General features: G+C 37.7%; 1 non-coding gene across 1 annotated transcript; it reads right to left on the bottom strand.

The window, feature by feature from the left end:
• Positions 1–8,869: 8,869 nt before the first annotated feature.
• Positions 8,870–8,976, bottom strand: LOC127124675 (small nucleolar RNA R71). The gene has a single exon (XR_007804137.1). It is a non-coding gene; the product is annotated as a small nucleolar RNA R71 (small nucleolar RNA).
• Positions 8,977–20,287: the final 11,311 nt, after the last annotated feature.

The raw sequence follows: 20,287 nt of genomic DNA, 5'->3' as shown, positions 1-20,287 counted from the left end.
TCAAGCATTACAAGATACTTTTTATAAGGTGTTCACACTGCCAACCCAGGAAATGTCAAAGGTTGGATGATGCCTATAATTCAGTACTTGACGAATGAGCAGCTGCCATTTGACGAAGCATGAGCGAAGAAGATAAGAAAGATATATGTCAAGTATAATTTAGTTGTGGGTAAGTTATAAAGAATGGGGTGAGCCACATGAATGTTGAGGTGTTTGGATGAGAACGAAACAACTTTGGTGTTGATGGAAGTGCACGAGGGTGTATGCGGTAGTCACATTGGAGGAATGGCTCTAGTGAACAAACTTTTAAAAACTAGGTTATTATTGGCCAAACATGTTAAAAAGGAAGTGCATAGTATGTGAACAAATGCAACAAATACCAACGACTCTCAACTTTTAACCATACTCCATTTTATGAATGGGACGTGGATATTTTGGGACCTTTTTCCCTAGGCCTAGGGCTGCCAAAATTATTGTTTATATGCATTAACTATTCACCAAATAAATGGAAAACAAAGGCAGTGTCAAAGATCACCACAAATAGAGTGAGACATTTTTATTGGAAGCGGATAATTTACAGATTCAAATTTCTAAAGTGTATCATCTCTGATAACGAGACTCGGTTCGCTAGTTCTATAGTAGTCAAATTATGCCATAATTTGGAAATACAAAATCGAGTTCATCTTAATGAAACACCCTTAAGCCAATGGTCAAGTTGAATCTGCCAACAAAGTTATCCTTTACAGGATAAAAAATAAGCTTGATGAAGAAACTGGATTATGGGAGGAACAATTACACGAGGTATTTTCGGTTTTTAATTTTTTCATTAACTTATTGTCTCTTTTTTGTACCTCATCCTCATTTATTGTGCTATTGTTAATGATTCCCCTAAGTACCGCATGTATAATGATCATTCCACACAACACCACACTCTTCTACCGAGGAAACTTCTTCTCAAAATGGTATGTGGATCTAATGTCATGCTACATGTGGAACTCAACACACTCACTTGGCAACGTGAACACTTGGGCGAGGAAGATAAAGCAACATGTGTTAAGTGTGTCATCGGTTTGCTTGATAAAGTTGAAAAATTGACCCCTATTCAAGAGTTTGCACAAAAAAAAAGAGTTGCAAAGAGGTATAACTCATGAGTAGTTCCAAGAGAAATGAAATAAGGCAACATGGTACTTAAACAAATGGTAGCACCTACCAGGATAAGCAAATTGTTCTCCAACTGGAAAGGCCCTTACAAGGTACGAGAAAAACTATCACACAAAGTCTATAAGCTAAAATAGGTAAATGGAAATTGTTCTGATCAGAAACTAGAATCGAGGATCTACAAGGTTAATAATCCAACACCCAAGTTAATTTGTGAAATCACACTACAAAAAAGTGCGTAAATTGTGGCGGTTAATTCTGGAAGATTATGGTGGTTTGAACCGCCACAATTAACACTTATGATGTTTTTATAAACGCTATATATTTGGCTTCCGCAAGGAAAATAGTAGTGGATTATATTTAAACTTCATGCAAACCGCCGTATTATAATCGATTTAAAGTGGCGGTCTTTGTTTGAAAATATTCGCAATTACACATAATAAACAATATCTTCAAATTACGTCACTTTAAAAATGACTATATAGATACATTGTATAAGTAGAAAGTAAAGATAGCAGTGTCAATGTAACAAATTTTCATATACTGAAAGAAATATCTTTAAAAGAATCTATGAAATGAAGGTAGCAGAAAAATTCAAGGTATCCGATATGCACCCCTTCTTTTAGACCGGATGACAATATTGAAACACCTGATACATAATAAAAAACAGAGAATTTCCAATAGTCATAATACCCTACAAAAATGTAGATATTAAAGCAAAACTCAAACTCTAAAAGCTAGAGAAAAACCTATAACATTAGCATAATAAAACTTATAGATGATAGAACTGAAGCTTCTGACTTAGAAATATCAAGTCTTTGTATAACTCTGAGAATTTAGAAACATTAAAAGGTTATACTTCAAAGAGGTTCAATCATAATTGTACTTTGTACTGTTTTCGGCACACTAGTACAAAATAACAATGGCAAAAATAGAGAGAAAAATAAATAAATTATCTTGTTCTCTTCTTCAATCATATTGTTGAATTTACAACTCTTAAAATTAATCTCATACCTACAAACTTTTTAACAAACATAACCCTTACTTATTTCCTTTATCCCTATTTAACTTCCCCCCAACAGAATTTGCCATGTCACTACTCTCTCCATTCAAGACATCAAGTTAGGCCTAGGCCCAAATCCAGTATCCTATCACCATGCCTACCCTATGTCAGTTGAAGTGTAATCTTAATATATAGTTTATCATTCAATAAGCTAATATTTACATAAGATCCACAACATAAATAACATGAACGACGAAGATGAAAAAGGAGGAGCAATTGTAGCGGTAAATTCATGACCATCAAGCTTGGATAAACTTGACGTCAATAAAACCAGAGTCACCACCGCGCTTTTATTATTTCTAAAGGAAAAGGGAAAAATACGAACAAAACCCAAAGATAAGAAGTTTTCAAATCAAAACTAATAAAATGCTAGAGATTACAGGTAAGGGGGTTGGTTACACAGAGGGAAGGTGTTAACACCTAAAGTGTCCTAGGTACTCCTAGGGAGCCCTTTTTTATGTCTATATGTGTTTTTGGTATAAAAGATGTTTGAGAAAAATAGAGTGTGGGGATGAGAAAAGAATTCATTGATTATATTTTTGTGTTTTACAAGACCTTCAGTCTCGTGCCTACGTACCAACATAAAAATGAGGGATCAAAACCTCATAGTTCGTGGTAAAAATTTCAAAGTTGGTGAATTGCTTTTAACAAAAGTTTATATGGAAAGGCACCAAGGGACCAAAAATTTGAATGGGGTTGTTAGTTCTTTTTGTCTTTTTTAAATTTTAAGTCAATATGATTGAGTTTATTTACAAATTTGATTTAAGAAAAAGTTTGAAAATTCAATGGCATAAGGCCAAAGTTTCTAATCATTAAAATAAAGTTAAAGTTTAAAATCACAAGCAGAGAAGTTTTTGAAAAGAGGGAGAGATTTTTAAATTTAATAAGTGGGAGGAGATGAAGAGGTTATCCTAAGCACAAATTTAAAATTTAAGGGTTGAAAAGATCTGACCAATGGGATGCAATCCAACAGAAAAGAATGTCAAATAGAAACCCATTTTCCCTTGGACTTTAATCAAGCAATAATCGATAAGCAATGAACACTATCCAAACATCATGAAGATCAAGGCATCAAATAAAGATAGCCACATCCAAGCAAGCAATTCCCATAGCTAGCAGTCTTCTTTGTCTTCCCATGTATCAGATGAAATATTCCTTGATCAACTCAAAGCAAAACATCAGACACAAGATCAAAATAACAATTAAGCACAAAGATAAAGTAGCAGATGAATTCAAATAAATCCCAAGGCTTGCATCAGATGAAGGCTCAGTTCACAATAGCTCAGTCTCAGAATGTTGGCATTGGCCAAGTCCTTTTGCACAGGGAATGTTTCCTAATCCTAAGTCCAAGAGTTCAGATCAAGTTCAACAGTCCAACATATATTTTTAGTGTTTTTGTTGTTATTAAGTATTTTAAGGTCCTAAGACCACAAACAAAATCAAAAGACACCAACAAATATATACAATCACAAGATATGGCTCAAATGAGCAAAGTGAAAATGACATAAACATAAACAAGTTATATGAAATGTAAATGGCAATGAATGATAAATGACTGAAATTTAAATTGCATAAAGTAAATGACTTGAAAGTAAAGAAATATTAACAAGAATTAGTCAAATGTTAGTCAAAAGTTAGTCAAGTATTAGTGGTGATTTTTAATTGATTAAGTCATTCTTGAGAACACTCAACCATTCATTCACAAGTATGACTCCTTAAACCAAGACATCTTCCATGAGAAGGGTTTTAAGTTGGATAATTTAACAAGTATGCCACTAGCTCTCATGAAAGGAAAAAAGGTCAAGTCTCCACACAATGCCATGAAGAATGGGAGACTTACAATCTCACTTACTAGAATGCTATGCCTTAAGGGTCAAATTTAGCTCTATGTTAAGCAATCGTAATTGGACTTATGTAGAAGTCATAACTATCTAAGGCAGGGCAATAAAAATTTAGGTGTTAATGCATGTTAGAGATTTGGTATGAAGAACCAAACTCCTAAAACATATCACACACTAAAAGAAAAGATCAAGAGGGAGGGACCTATCTCAGTCACACTTGTATTGGTTCATCTGACACAAGGTCATTGATGAATCAATTAGCCTTTAGACATTAGAGATTTCATTGGTCAAATAAGGGAATAATAAAGAATAGGGATGAAGATGAAGATGGAAGGGAGGATAGAAATACAAATTGATCATGTGAGGAGTTTCATCAAATCAAACCATCCATTATTTTGGGAGATGAAATGTACATTTCATCAATCCCCTAAATCCAATGGTTTTGATCCAACAAAAGTCAAATTAACCTTGACCAAGGCCCAAACAGAAAGTCAAACATCACAAGACCATAAAAATGGCTCCACAATATTTTTAAACATTTAATCAATTAAAAATCAATTTAAAAATGAATTAAAATACATTTTAATTTGGTCAAAATCTAAAATCCCTTCAAACCACCAAATAAATGGCCAAGGGATTTATCTTAGGTCAAACAAGGTCAAAGGCCCTTAGACAAAAAATTTCACTATTTTTCAAAAGTCAGAAGTATTTTTAAACAATTAAAAATATGCACAAAAACATTTAATTCATGAAAAATATCAAAATTAATCCAAAAAATATTTTTAATTCAGAATATGGAAGAGGAAAATATTTAAAGATTTTTGGTGAAAGTCCCATATTTTTTGGATTAAAAATGGAATTTATATGAATTAAATAAAATAAGAGCAATTAAAAGAAAATCAGAAATTAAAATAAAAAGCAAAAAAATAAGGGCCATCAGATCTCCCTCATTAATTGAGGTGGCAGATCTGATGGCCACACGTGTGCTATCTATGATGGACTCTAGCCAATGTAACACACGCGTGGTATTTAAAACGAATGACTCAGACTAAAACAAATTATCATGATCAGATGGTCAGGAGGCATGCCAACACATCACTGGAGCTAGGACTCCGGTCTTCTTCTCCCGTGGACCTCACCGGACTGGTCCATCATCAACCTTCACTAAAATGAAAAAAAGGACATGGATTCAAAGGAAAAATACTCAGGAGCTCGAATCTGACCTCAATTTTCTCCAATTCCAAGTATATTAAAAGATACAGGGATTTGAATTTTGAGGATCATGAATTGAGTTGTTTCGATTTGACCTCAAAGCAACTCAACCTTGTTGCCTACATTGGCAGGACTTCAGCCAACCAAAAATCAAAGAGAATGGTGAAGAATTAAGAGAGAATCGAAGAGAGAAAGTTTCTGAAAAATCACCTTTGAGGAGCTTGAATCTTGCTTGATCTTGCTTCCAATTGGCCTTGGCTTGACTTCAGAAGCTTGCAGGAAGTGAATTGGATCAAAGAATGACTTGGATACTTGGAGTTCCAACTTCAAAACAGAAGTGAAAACTCGATTTTCAATTGAAAACCTTCAAGTTTATCCTCTAATGGTGAAGGGTAGGGTTGCAGGATCAAAGCTTGGGCAAGGTCTCCTCAATTTTGAGCATGAGGCAATGTATTTATAGGCTGAACAATTGATTTTCACACACTTCCATTCAAATGCCAAAAATAGCAATTCTCACTTGCATGGATGCATGTGCGTGTGATAGGCCCATGAATTGATAGGCATGTGCGTGTGATATGAAGCCATACATTTGGAATTGGGAAATGGTAATGAGATCCATCCAAATGGAACCTTGAAGAAAAGCCATGCGCGAGTCATTCAATCCTTGGCCAAATGAAGTGATTTTGGACTTTTTGGAAAGGTGAGATCAAGGGGAACAACTTTAATGTTCAACACTTTTCAATTTTAAGCTTAGATCATAAAGAATTTTGAGGTGGAAGTTTGGGAAATCAAACATAATTGAAATTTTCTAAGTACCAAGTCAAATGTTCACTTCTTCCACCTTGAATAACTTTTGCTATGGGATTCAAATGGAAAATGTTCCTTCATCAAAGTTGTAGTTGTTTCAAATCTCTTAAATTTGGTTACAAATTTGACCTCATTTGGATTTGGCATGAAGGAGTTATGCATTTTAGAAGTTGAGGAAAATTGTTTGTTCAATGGTAATGGCCCCAAATGACCTATAATGTTTCCTCTTGGCACATGCCCTTGAAAGTTTAATTTGAAGTTTCTCAAAGAATAAAAGTTGGAACGGGAATCTTGAAATTGATCATGAAACTTATATGGCATTAATATCATAAAAATTGAGCAAGTTATGGTCCTTGGAAGTTGACATCCTAACTAGGGCATAGACAAAATGACATATAATCTTTCACCATAAAAAATGACTTTACAAGCAAAAATAGATTTTGACCTCAACATGAAAGTTGTTTGGAATGTCATAAGGAGTAAAGTTTATCTTGGAATCATTTTCATATAACAAAAATTGTAGGAGATAGGGTCTAGTGAACCCAAGTTTTGACTAGTTGACTTTCTCTGGTCAACCACCATGAACCAACTTACAAACTTGAAGTTCTCTTGATATCTTGGACTAATGGAGGATATGATGACACTGAAATTCACCGTATTTTCGACTCCGATTTCGCATGCATTTTAGTGGTTTTATTTTTATTTTGTTATGTTATTACTATGTTTCTCTTTGTTTTCAGGTTTTCAGTCTAATTAGAGTCCCGATCGAGGTAAGGAGTGAAAATGAGCTAAAAAGACTAAAATTCAACATTTTGCACTTGTGGCTCCCACTGTGGCTGGCGCCATGGGTCCAGCCATGACGTGTCACAGCTCAACTTCCCTCAACTGCCACGTTTCCCACTATCTCCACTTGGGCGCCACAATTTGCCCTTGTGGCGGGCGCCACAAGAAGAAAAATTTTCCCTCCCAATTTCAAACTGAAGGGCATCCTTGTCCTTTCCATTATTTTCCTTGCCTATAAATACAGACTCGTTTTCATTTGTTTAATCATCCAAACTTAGAGCAAACTTAGTTTCACTTAGGCATATATTCAGTATTTTAAAAGTGGTAATCACACTACTTTTATTCAACCCTCCGATTGGAGCAGATTTTTATTGCTTTACCTTTATCTACTTTACTTTCCCGCATTGCCTTTACTTTATTTATTTCCCACACTGTCTTTACTTTTATTTATTTCTCGCACTCGCACTACTTTTATTTATTTCTCGCACTCGCACTACTTTATTTATTTCTCGCACTCGCACTACTTTTATTTATTTCCCGCACTCGCACTACTTTTATTTACTTTTCACACTCGCACTACTTTCATTTATTTTCCGCACTCACACTACTTTTATTTACTTTCCGCACTCGCACTACTTTTATTGAAATTAAAATGCACCTTTACTTTACCATGTCTAACTAAATCTATAAAGGTTAGAATGTAAGGACCGTAATTGAACCGGTAATCCGTACAATTGTTCGTAGACACACTTAAGGGCTATTTTGACTTTCAACTTAAGTTTTCCCGCACTTAATTTCCGTTGGGTAAGATCGAAAGCCGTCCAACATCTTTTTTAACTTAGTTGTTTTTAACTATTTCAAATACAACGAAAGCGCTTTGTTTAGTTCATTAGGAGTTTTTAACTTAAAAAGAGAAGTGATTTTAAAACTATTTTCGGACGCGTTTATAAGTTTAGAGTCTGGTTCGTGAGAACCTCTTTTGGTTAAGAAATCCAGGTTAAAATACTTTTCAACTTAGTCAAGATACTATATTTCTTAAAAATAGGTTTACTACTCTAACGCAATGCGCGCCTTTTTATAAGTGACAATAAGAGGGTTTGATTACGGAGTACAACTCGGTTCTGAATACGCGAAAGCGACAGTTCCTGTTAAATTGGTTCTTTTCAAAGTAGGAAACACTGCCCATAAGTAGCTCTATTAGCAAGTACTTGGAATATTAATTGATTATGTGAATTACATTCGAACCTGTATTTATTAATTGAACTTAATTTAATACTTTACTTTTCATTGCACACTCTAAAAACCCTATTTTGATTACCTTAGATAAACACCATAACAATAGATAACGATAGATTGACACTTGGTCTCTGTGGATTCGACAATCTTTTATATTACTCTGACGCGTTCGTATACTTGCGAAAAGCACGCATCAAGTTTTTGGCGCCGTTGCCGGGGACCAATTTCGTCAAATTTCATATCCTGTTGTTATATCGTTTAGACTTAGGTTGTTACCCGCCGGTCAATGTGAAGAACTCGCAGCACCGGAAGCTTAGTATACCCTCTGGTGGAACCTGAACGTTACGCTCGCGCACCTTTATTTTTCCATAGAATTAGGAGAGCTATGGCCGAAGATCAAAACCAAAGACCTCTTAAGGACTTCGCCCAACCATCTAACGAAGAACCTAGTTCTAGTATAGTAAACCCAACCATCCCAGCTAATAATTTCGAACTTAAACCCTCCCTGTTGCAACTAGTGCAACAGAGACAATTCGCAGGTCTCGCTACTGAGAACCTAAACCAACATTTAAAAATCTTTCTCCAATTAGCAGATACTTTTAAAACCAATGGAGCTTCTCCTGAGGTAATCCGTTTAAGATTATTCCCTTTTTCCCTCAGAGATAAAGCCCTATCATGGTTAGATTCCCTTCCACCCAATTCCATTACGACTTGGGATAACCTTAGAAGAGTATTTCTTGCTAGATACTTTCCCCCAAGTAAGACCGCCGTTCTTTGAAACCATATAACCAGACTTACCCAGAACCAAGGAGAATCGCTGTCCGAAGCTTGGGAGAGATATAAAGAGCTGTTAAGAGCATGCCCACATCATGGTTTAGAAAATTGGTTAATCATTCAGACCTTCTATAATGGACTTCACTATAACACTAAGATGACCATCGACGCTGCCGCAGGCGGTGCGCTGATGAACAAACCTTATCCTAAAGCTAGTGCCCTCATCGAAGATATGGCTCAAAACCATCAATCATGGGGAGTCGAACGAGCGACAGTTGAGAAGAAGGAAGCCCAAGGAGGAGTACATGAACTAAGCTCTATAGACATGATGCAAGCTAAAATGGACGCATTAGCCCTCAAGGTCGAGCATATGTGCATAAACCCGAATACTGTAGCTGCAGTTTCGTCGGATTGTGAGATATGGGGAACCAAAGGACACCAATCTGCAGAATGCAGTCTATTAAACGAAACCCACTCTGAGCAAGTGAACTACACCCAAGGGAACCCATATTCGAATACCTATAACCCTGGATGGAGGAATCACCCGAACTTCTCCTATAAGAATAATAACCCTATCCAAAATAATGCACCTCCGAGACAAACAGGTTACCAAGCCCCAAGATCAAATCAACCTATGCAACCTGTGCCACCAAAGCCGAGCCTTGAGAAAATTATGGAAAATTTTATCACTACTCAAACCCAACAAAACAAAGAGTTCATGAACCAAAACATTCACGTTAACAAACTGATTACCCAGTTAGGAACCAAGGTTGACCAAATAGTTACTCATACCAAGATGCTTGAAACCCATATCTCTCAGGTAGGTTTAAACCAAGCCCCCCATACCACACCTGGAGGACAGTTCCCTGGACAACCTCAACAGAATCCGCGAGGACAAGCCAATGCCATTACCCTACGAAGTAGGAACGCTTATGATGAGCCACCAAACCCAAGATTGAGTGAACCCAAAACTTCTAAGGAATATACCGAACCCACAGACAAAGTAAAGGAACCAAAGGAATCTGAAAAAAAGGAAGGTCAAGAAAAAGAAGAAGAACCTAAAGACAAAACTTACGTACCACCCCCGCCATATAAAACACCTATACCATATCCGCAAAGACTCAAACAAACCCAGATTAATAACCAGTATCAGAAATTTATTAAAGTTATAGAAAAACTTCACGTAGAAATCCCTTTCACAGAAGCCATCACCCAAATACCTTCTTATGCCAAGTTTCTCAAAGACATCCTTACCAACAAACATAGACTTGACGATCCGAAACCCTTGGAATGCAATTTTATTTCCGAGAATAAGTTAGCCAAAAAGGATAAAGATCCTGGAAATTTCTCCATTCCTTGTCTTTTGGGTAGTCATGTCATCGAAAAAGCTTTTCTAGACTTAGGAGCTAGTGTGAGCTTAATGCCTTTAGCAGTTTGTGAGAGGTTAAACTTAGGAGAATTAAAGCCCACTAAGATGTCACTTTAGTTAGCCGATAGATCTGTTAAGTATCCAATAGGTATTTTAGAAGATGTCCCTATTAGGATAGGTCAATTATTTATCCCTATTGATTTTGTTGTCATGGACATCAAAGAGGACAATGATATAGCAATCCTTCTAGTAGACCATTCTTATCAACTGCAGGAGCCATAATAGATGTCAAGAGAGGAAAGTTGACCTTTGAGGTAGGTGACGAGAAAATAGAATTTATACTTTCGAAATTTCTTATGGCACCTGTAATGGGAGACGTATGTTATGCCATAGATATCATTGATGAATGCGTTAGGGAGTTAGAACAAGAAGAAATCATAAAAACAATTAAGTTGCCATCAACTCTCATACTGGAAGATGATGACTTTAGGAAACCCTACATCGATGATAACCTTCACGAATGTTTATCCCTTACCCCAGATCCTATGCCATGCCCTAAGAAACCAACCTTAGAACTTAAGTAGCTGCCTAAGAATCTGAGATATGAGTTCCTCGATGAAGAGATGAACCGTCCAGTTATAGTCAGTGCTACCTTGAGCCAAGAGGAAACATACCAACTTTTAGATGTTTTACGAAGATATCCCTCAGCCTTAGGATATAATATCTCTGACCTGAAAGGTATAAGCCCATCCGCATGCATGCATCGGATTTCGCTCGAAGAAGATTCAAAACCCTCTAGAGAACACCAGAGAAGAATAAACCCTATAATGAGTGATGTTGTTAAAAAAGAAGTTCTTAAGTTACTTGAGGTAGGTATAATCTATCAGATCTTGGATAGTAAGTGGGTGAGCCCTGTGCATGTAGTACCTAAAAAGGGAGGCATCACAGTCATGCAAATGATAAAGGCGAACATGTAGCAAAACGGATGGAAGGAGGATGGCGGATGTGCATAGACTATAGAAAATTAAATAAAGCAACCAGGAAGGATCATTTCCATTTATCATTTATAGACCAGATGTTGGAGCGTTTAGCCAGACACTCTTACTTCTGCTATCTGGATGGATACTCTGGATTCTTCCAAATACCTATCCACCCCAAAGATCAAGAAAAAACTACCTTTACATGCCCTTATGGAACTTTTGCCTACAGACGAATGCCATTCGGCCTCTGTAATGCCCCAACTACTTTCCAACGTTGCATGACGTCAATCTTTGCATATTACCTAGATGGTATCTTGGAAGTGTTTATGGATGATTTCTCGGTTTACGGAGTTGATTTCCACAATTGTCTTGCTAACCTTGAGAAAATCCTGGAGAGATGCGTGGAGGTGAACCTCGTGCTGAATTGGGAAACGTGTCATTTCATGGTGACCGAAGGGATTGTTTTAGGACATATAGTTTCCGAAAAAGGTAGAGAGGTAGATAGAGCTAAGATAGAAGTTATAGAGAACCTAAAACCATCCAAAACCATCAGAGAAGTCCGAAGTTTCTTTGGACATGCTGGATTCTACCGACGTTTTATCAAGGACTTCTCCAAAATAACTAAACCTTTAACTGGCCTTTTAATGAAAGATGCTGAATTCATTTTTGATGAAAAATGTAATGAAGCATTTAATCCTTTAAAGCAAGCGTTAATATCAGCACCTATTATGAAACCCCCTGATTGGTCAGAACCTTTTGAGATAATGTGTGATGCTAGTGATTATGCCGTTGGAGCCGTTCTAGGACAAAGGAAAGATAAAAAATTACATGCCATTTATTATGCCAGTAGAACCCTAGACGCTGCCCAACTCAACTACGCAACAACTGAAAAGGAATTACTAGCTGTAGTTTTCGCTATAGACAAATTTAGATCTTATCTAGTAGGAGCCAAAATTATAGTTTACATTGATCATGCTGCCATTCGTTACCTATTAAGTAAAAAAGATGCCAAGCCCAGGTTACTCCGATGGATTCTATTACTACAAGAGTTTGATTTAGATATAAGAGATAAAAAAGGCACTGAAAATGTAGTAGCTGATCACCTTTCTAGGCTAGAACACCTAAAACCAGACTTAGTACCCATAAATGATGATTTTGCCTATGATAGACTGATAGCTAGACTAGAAACCATTGAAGACGATATCCTAGGCCCTCATGAGCACTTCAAAAAATCCTTAGCAGTAAGTAACGTCCCATGGTATGCAGACTTTGTTAATTACCTAGCTGCTGATATCGTACCCCCTGATCTTGACTACCACCGCAAGAAGAAGTTCTTTAACGATGTGAGAAACTTTTATTGGGACAAACCGCTCCTTCTCAAAAGGGGTAAAGATGGCATTTTTCGCCGTTGCGTTCCAGAAGAGGAAGTAAAAAGTATAATTGAGCATTGTCACTTTGCACCCTATGGTGGACATGCGAGCACCTCTAAGACATACGCCAAGATTCTTCAAGCTGGCCTATTCTGGCCCACCATGTGGCGCGATGTCCATGCTTGCATTGTCAAATGTGATAGAAATATTTCAAGGCGTGACGAAATGCCTCTAAGAAACATTCAAGAAGTAGAACTCTTTGACGTATGGGGTATATATTTCATGGGACCTTTCCCACCATCCTTAGGAATCAAGTATATCTTAGTAGCTGTGGACTACGTGTCTAAGTGGATTGAAGCTATAGCTGTACCCACAAATGATACTAGGGTGGTTATCAAGTTATTCAAAAACTACATATTCCCTAGATTTGGAACACCCCGTTTAGTCATAAGCAATGGAGGATCACACTTCATATCAAGAATATTTGATAAACTTTTAAGAAAATATGGAGTTAGGCATAGAGTAGAAACACCATACCACCCACAGACTAGTGGCCAAGTAGAAGTATCCAATAGGGAGATAAAACAAATTCTAGAAAAAACTGTTTCAATATCTAGAAGAAACTGGTCTCAGAAGCTTCAAGAAGCATTATGGGCCTACCGAACTGGTTTCAAAACCCCTATAGGAACAACTCCCTACCAATTAGTCTATGGAAAATCCTGTCACTTACCTTTCGAATTAGAGCATAAGGCCTATTGGGCCATTAAAACTTTGAATTTAGACTACCTGACCGCTGGTGAAAAGCGTATCCTTGACATTCACAAACTAGAAGAACTCAGGAAATCTGCCTACGAGAATGCCAAAATATACAAAGAAAGAACAAAAGCTTGGCACGACAAAAGAATAGTCAGGAAAGATTTCAATATAGGCGACCCTGTTCTCTTGTTCAACTCTAGTTTACGACTTTTCCCTGGGAAGCTGCGCTCAAGATGGACTGGCCCTTTCCAAGTATCCAAGATTCTGAGATCCGGAGCTGTAGAAATCAAGAACGAAACCTATAGTCCATTCATTGTAAATGGACAAAGACTGAAGCTCTACGAAGGAGGAGACATTCCAACAGACTACTCAAGCCACACTCTGATTGATCCACCGATCCCTACTACAGGTGTATAAATTCGGATCGTCAAGCTAATGACGTTAAACAAGCGCTGCTTGGGAGGCAACCCATGGTTTTATTATCTTGTTTTACCTTTTTGCATTTATTTATTTTATTTTATTTTTATTTTTAATCATATTTTCACCTAGAATAAATATTTGCAATGTTTGTGCTTTCAGGATCCCTTTTCCTAACTTTTACAGGATGCAGGACTTCGACGACATGCATGTGGCCTATAGAGATGATGCCCAGAGAGAGCGCTACATAGCTCTTTACCAGCGCCCTATGGCCCCCACACGCTATCCAGATCAGCACTGCATGGAAGCCCTGGGCATTGAGCAAAGCATCCGATTTTTGAGCCACCGGCTCCATTGGGACGAGTTCGCCGACGACCTGAGCAACACCTACAGGAACTTGACATTGGAGTTCCTCAGTTCATTTGATTATGACCCTTACTCTGGACCGGATGGGTATGCTGCTTTCAGGCTCTTTGGAATTGAGTACTCTTTCAGCAAGAAGGAGTTCGGTGACCTATTGGGTTTCCAGACCACCCCTGACGCTATCCCTGAGACACCGATGGGATATTTTCTGGGTAAGGAAGTGGAAAAGTTCTGGAGCGATATCTCCGGTGGAGGGAGTCGGGATCCTTCTACTCAGTTGTCCCAGGCTATACACAATCCTGCTTTTAGGTACTTCCAGATGATACTGGCACACTCCTTCTTGGGAAGACCAGATGCTGAGACGTTACTAAGTGAGGAGATATTCCTACTATTTTGTGCATCCCAGTCTCGCCCTGTGGCATGTGGGAACTTTCTCTTATGTGGCCTCAGCGGTGTTTCCAGATCGTCCGAAGGAGTCATTCATGTAGGAGGGATTATCACACAGATTGCCATCGCCCTAGGTCTATCCCGCAAGCTGCTACATCTCAGGACCTACTGTGGGTACACTACTATGGATATCGACTTTTGCTTGACTAGAGGGTTGATGAGGAGATCCTCCTTCAACCCATGACAGTTCATATTACTGGTCGATAGCGAGGCGATACATTATTTTACACTGCCTGATCCTATGATGACCAACGTTCATGACCCAGCTAACTGGAGTTATGCCTTGGAGGGCCAGGGAGAGACTATCGAGGAGCCTAGATCCCCACCTGTTGTTGAGTATACCCCTACACCGCCTTCACCCAGGATCACTGTATTCTCTAACAATTTATCATTGCAGACCCCAGACATCCGCACCCAGATTGCAGAGTGTCGTAGAGAGATTGTCGGGCTTAGGCAGGAGGTGGCTGACCTTACCTTACAGATGGGAGTATCCGATCTCACACATGCTACCGAGGCTGACTGTTTATACCAGGAGATCGCCGAGCTTCGCCAGGAGATAGCCATGCTTCGTGGATCTAGTCAGGCAGACGAACCCCCTACTATTTGATTTTACCATCTCATTTTATTTTGTGTCATTTATGCTTATATTTTTCGCATTCACCTAACTTATTTTATATCGTTGCATTTGGGATATTTTCTTAACTATGTCAACACATTAACATTAATATTTCAATATCTATATTTTATGTGTGTTTATTATATTTATATTTTTATCATAGTCTAGTTATATTAATTATTTATTTATTTATTTATTGGTCTAATGTTTAAAATTTTATTTTTATAAAGTTATACAAGCCTTATTGTCGCATCTCGAAAAATACGATTCCTCGCGATGGTCGCGGAAAAATTATGTTCGAACAGAGTCGCCACCGAACTTTATTTATTCCAATGAAGGAATATGAAAATATGGATAAAACCTTTGAAAAATTGAATAATGGTCGTCGCAACCATATTCGGGTTCGGGAGTCGATTACGCAAGGGGAAGGTATTAGCACCCCTCACGTCCGTTGTACTCAACGGGAACCTTTTAGTCTAATTTGCTATTTGAATGTTAGTTGACTATTATTTGCTTGCTTCGAGTAATAAGAATTTGGTGATACATATGAAGGAAGACCTCAGGATGGGAAAAGGGAGGTTTTTTCTTAGTGTGCTCGCGAAGATACAACAATCTCCTGCCTACGTATCCTTATGGTGCAATAAGGAAATCAGAGCATTCGTAGTTCGGGGAACTACGGTTTTTGTTGGTGTCTTTTAATGAACGACTGTGTAGATCGCGTTCTAAAGGCTAAACGCTGGCTTGTCTACTCTCGGCGGAGGCTTAAGCATTGGTTTGTGGTGCGCATTAGAAAGGATTAACAATGTTCTTTTGAAAAGAATTTTTAAGTTGTTGGTCGCACGGGGGCGAGACATTAATTTGATTTGTGAAGGTGTTTTGAGGAACGATGAAAGATTGAGCAATATGGTGTACACCAATCGTTCAATTCTTTCGAGGAATAATAAGGCGAACGCCTTCTACTCCTTTTTCGTTCGATTGTTTTGAAAGTTTGTTTGTGGATGTTGAATATGCACGGTAGTGAGGCGTACGCCTCCTACTTGCTTATTCAAAAAATAATGAGGCGTACGCCACTTATTCCTTTATCCAAGTTTATTTAAAATGTATTAATCGGAAGTTGATGATTCGTACAATATGGCGAGTGCCAATTATTCAAACAATCGAGAGATGGTGAGGCGAACGCCTCCCATCTTTTATCATCCGAACTTTAATTAAAGAAGAAAGGTTTTTAAATGTTTGTATTTGTTATAAAAGAGGATTTGAATTTATTCGATTGTGTTTTAATTTGATGACGAAGATTCGAGCAATGTGGCGTACGCCAATTATTCGAATAGTCGAAAGATAGTGAGCCGTACGCCTCCTATCCTTTTATTATCGGAAATTTAGAATTAAATGGTTGTAGAATTTATAGTTGATTTAGAAGATGTGATTTGAATATGTATGATTAAGGGTTTTAATTGAATGACGAAAATCCGAGCAATATGGCGTACGCTAATTATTCGAATAATCGAGAGATAATGAAGCGGATGCTCACTATTCTCCTTTTCATTCAAAGGTTAATTATTAAAATAAAGTTTTTTATAATTTAATTAATTGGGGGAGTGATTTTAATTTTATGGAGTTTTTAGAGTTTTAATTGAATGACGAAAATCCGAGCAATATGGCGTACGCCAATTATTCGAATAGTCGAGAGATAGTGAAGCGGAAGCTTACTATTCTCCTTTTCATTCAACATTAATTTAAATAATTTTGGAGAGTATATTTAATTAAATACGCTGAGTTAGGACTTATATGTTTTGAGAAATGTTATTCGGTATCGGACCTAGATTGAATTCATCTTAGGGAAGAAATGAATTATTTGCTTATACTAACAATTAACCTTTTTAATTAATTATAATTTTTTAATTAAGTGAATAAATAAATATAATTTAAGAGTAATGATAATAAATATTTTTTACTATTTATTGATTAAGATTACTTTATCTATATAAAAAATAAGTGAATTTTAAAACACAAAAAAAACTAGGGTGAATGGCTTAAATAAAATGGGTTTGCTTGAAAATAGTAGGCCACAAGGCCCCCCTAAGGCCCAAAACCAACACCTCTATATCTGAGTTGGGCCGGTGGCCCACATCTAAACCCACACAGGTGACTCCAACGGCCAGGTGGGAGACAAAGAGTCTAAAAAAAAACCATGCTTTAGCAGACAAACGTGTCAGCACTTTTAATACAATGGATAGGGAATCCACAACTCATGGGGAAGACAAAAGGTGGATTGCCCCTCTAGTTACCATTTTAAAAAAAAGAAAATAAATTAGCATATAATGTCTTTAAATAAAGAAATAAGTCCAAAAGAGAAAAAAAGTTTAAATCTATTCAATGTATTTATAACAGTCTTCCTCATCTCCCAATCAGACAACCATTCACATCCTTCCTTAAAAAACTCTCTTCTCTCTCTCTTTAAACACACAAGTCCAAAACAGTGAAATCATCAAAGGTGTATGATGAACACCCCTCGGTGTTCATCCTTCAACGAAAACCAGATTCATTCAAATCTCATCATTAAGAGGAAACGGGATTCTCTACTGTTCTCACTTCCCTCAACCCTTCCAGGAACGAGATCCATCAAAATCTCAATGGATCAGATCAATCAACAATTATTCTAAGCCTACCCCTAAATCAGAGCAAACGACCAACCCTTCTTACACGACGGATCCAAACACAAGCAAGCAAACTCTAACGATTCATGACTCAATCAAAGCGAGTAAACAATTTATAATGGTATAGCAGACAGAAATATGTGCATGTCACTCGTACAAAGCAAAATATGCAGATCAACAAAGAGGGAAGTAATATAAAGCTCACTGAAAAATAGATTTTCCGACGAGCGTACCGGCGATGTAACCGACCCTTCAAGGTATGTTGCTTTCTTATCGTTTCTCCTCCTTCTGCACCTTCGTCTTCACTGATTTTTAGAATAAACTGAGGTTTAGCTCAGGTTGGTTGAACTTCAGTATGAAGATCCAACAACCCTTCCTTTTCTAGAGCTCTGAGTAATGTTTTCGGGTTCTTTTTCTGCAGAGTAACGGCGCTCCAAAAGGGTTCCCTTTTTCGATGACTCTCACCATCTATTTATAGAGCCTTCTCCTCAGATCCTCAAATCATGAGCTGTCAAATCTATCCAAAATCATTCCGTTAGAGAGGAATTTTTTCACTGGATTTCGTGGGGACCAAAGGTATGAGAGTCATTTCCCCGTTTTGTCTGTAGCGAAATCCGCCAAAAAGTGTGGTCCTGTATTAGCTCCATTTTACTGTTGTGGAATGCTTGCGTGTTTGTGGTAAAAATCTCAGTTTTTTTACTGTTTTATTCATAACTCATGCTTTACCGTATTTTTTAATTCGCTGGTCCATTTTGAGTTCTAACTTGTGTTTTTCCTACCTATTCCTCAATGCTTGTACACGAAAATGTGGACGAGATTGTTCTGTGCCTTCTGTCATGATAGAGCTTTTTACTTGAACCCTTACTCCTCAAATTCTGGACTCTTGTATGCGTTGCTGATGCCTGCTCATAGTGATTTGGATTGGACCATTGTTGTAAGAGCCATAAGCATATTGTTGTACATGCCTCAATGTTTGGTTGATTTTTGATAGCATGAATGTTTGTCTGAGCTGGTGTATGACTCTTGCAGGTTTTTGTTTGCTGTTGACGCATTGCCGGATGTTGTTATGATCATGATGTGTTTTGGCTAGTGGTTGCAGCACTTGTATCCCAATTCTTCAGCAGGGTTATGTTATGGTATGCTCTTGTTGGTAAGGTTTGGAGGTTGTGTGGTTTAAGGCAACATATTGTTGTATTTAGAATGTACATGGCTTTAGAGTTTTGCAGTTTGGCTTTTGTAAACTATCATGACAGGGTAACTTCTTTTCATGTGACTCAAAACTTTGCATTAAAAGAGATTTGTGATCACTAATGGTGAGAACTGAGAATATGAAATAAATTAGTGATTCTTTGAATAATTTATTGCTGATTACTTATGGGGGTATTGAAAGATGAAGTTGAGGGACATAACCCTGTTTTCTTTACTCAGGAAGGAAATGCTCAAACAAACACGTAGATCCTACTAGATCATGACCGACTTCCATCAGCAGCAAGAACATATGAGTTCCTACACTAGTATCACTTCCAGCTATATCCAGGTACTTTTTGAACCCTTTTTTCCTTAAAACTTCTAATCTACAAACACTTTCCACTCATCTGCTTCACTTATGTACCTTAGCAAGTAAAACATAATATCCAAAATTTGTGGTGTACTTCGTTTGGTTATGTTTGTAACATGATGCCGTTGTTCTTTAGGTCCTAGATGATGATGACGAGGTTACGTACTCCATAGAACTATAGGTCTCACGGCATGCTAAAGGCGGCTTGTAGACTTGACAGCATCATGTGACATGGTATGTTATACTATACTTGCAACGGCCTTCTCGCTTGCTTAACACATTCCTATGCGTCGAGTTTTAACAACGTATATCCATGGCTCTGCTTTGTGCCGACTTTTGACTGAATAATTAAGTCCTGATGGTTGGTTCACTATGACTATTGCAGGTTTGTTTGATAATGCAGGACATTGGCCAGAAGGTCTCATGGTTTACAGTCAGTATACCATAGTCGCCTCTTGTTCATAGCCTAGGCTGGCAACACTAGCTACCAATGCTTGCGAAGTGCTAAGTCATGATTTCATCATGCCGTTGATACTCAGTCTGGTGCGGTTTCTCAAAGGAATGTTGACACTACAGGGGTGATGCACACTTTATCATGTTGGCTCACAAGGTAAGCGTAGCAATTCGCATTTTGTAATGACCTTTGGACCTTGGCTGCTCTGAATGTCACTTTATCATTTCTCATGGTTTTAACTCTTCTGAAAACAAACCGTATGACATGCTGCCGGTTTCGTGTGTCGCCTACTTTTTGCAGGTTGCTCCTTTTGGTACAGGGTGATTGTTAGATTTTGTGGACAACTCTGTCATGATTTTAAATGGAGGCGAGAAGTAGACTGAGCCAATATTGGAGCGGAGTATATCTGCAAAATCTGAAGCTCCC

Source organism: Lathyrus oleraceus, chromosome 2 (assembly GCF_024323335.1).
Source record: "Lathyrus oleraceus cultivar Zhongwan6 chromosome 2, CAAS_Psat_ZW6_1.0, whole genome shotgun sequence".
NCBI classification, from domain to species: Eukaryota; Viridiplantae; Streptophyta; class Magnoliopsida; order Fabales; family Fabaceae; genus Lathyrus; species Lathyrus oleraceus.
This window is presented reverse-complemented; position numbering and strand designations above follow the sequence as displayed.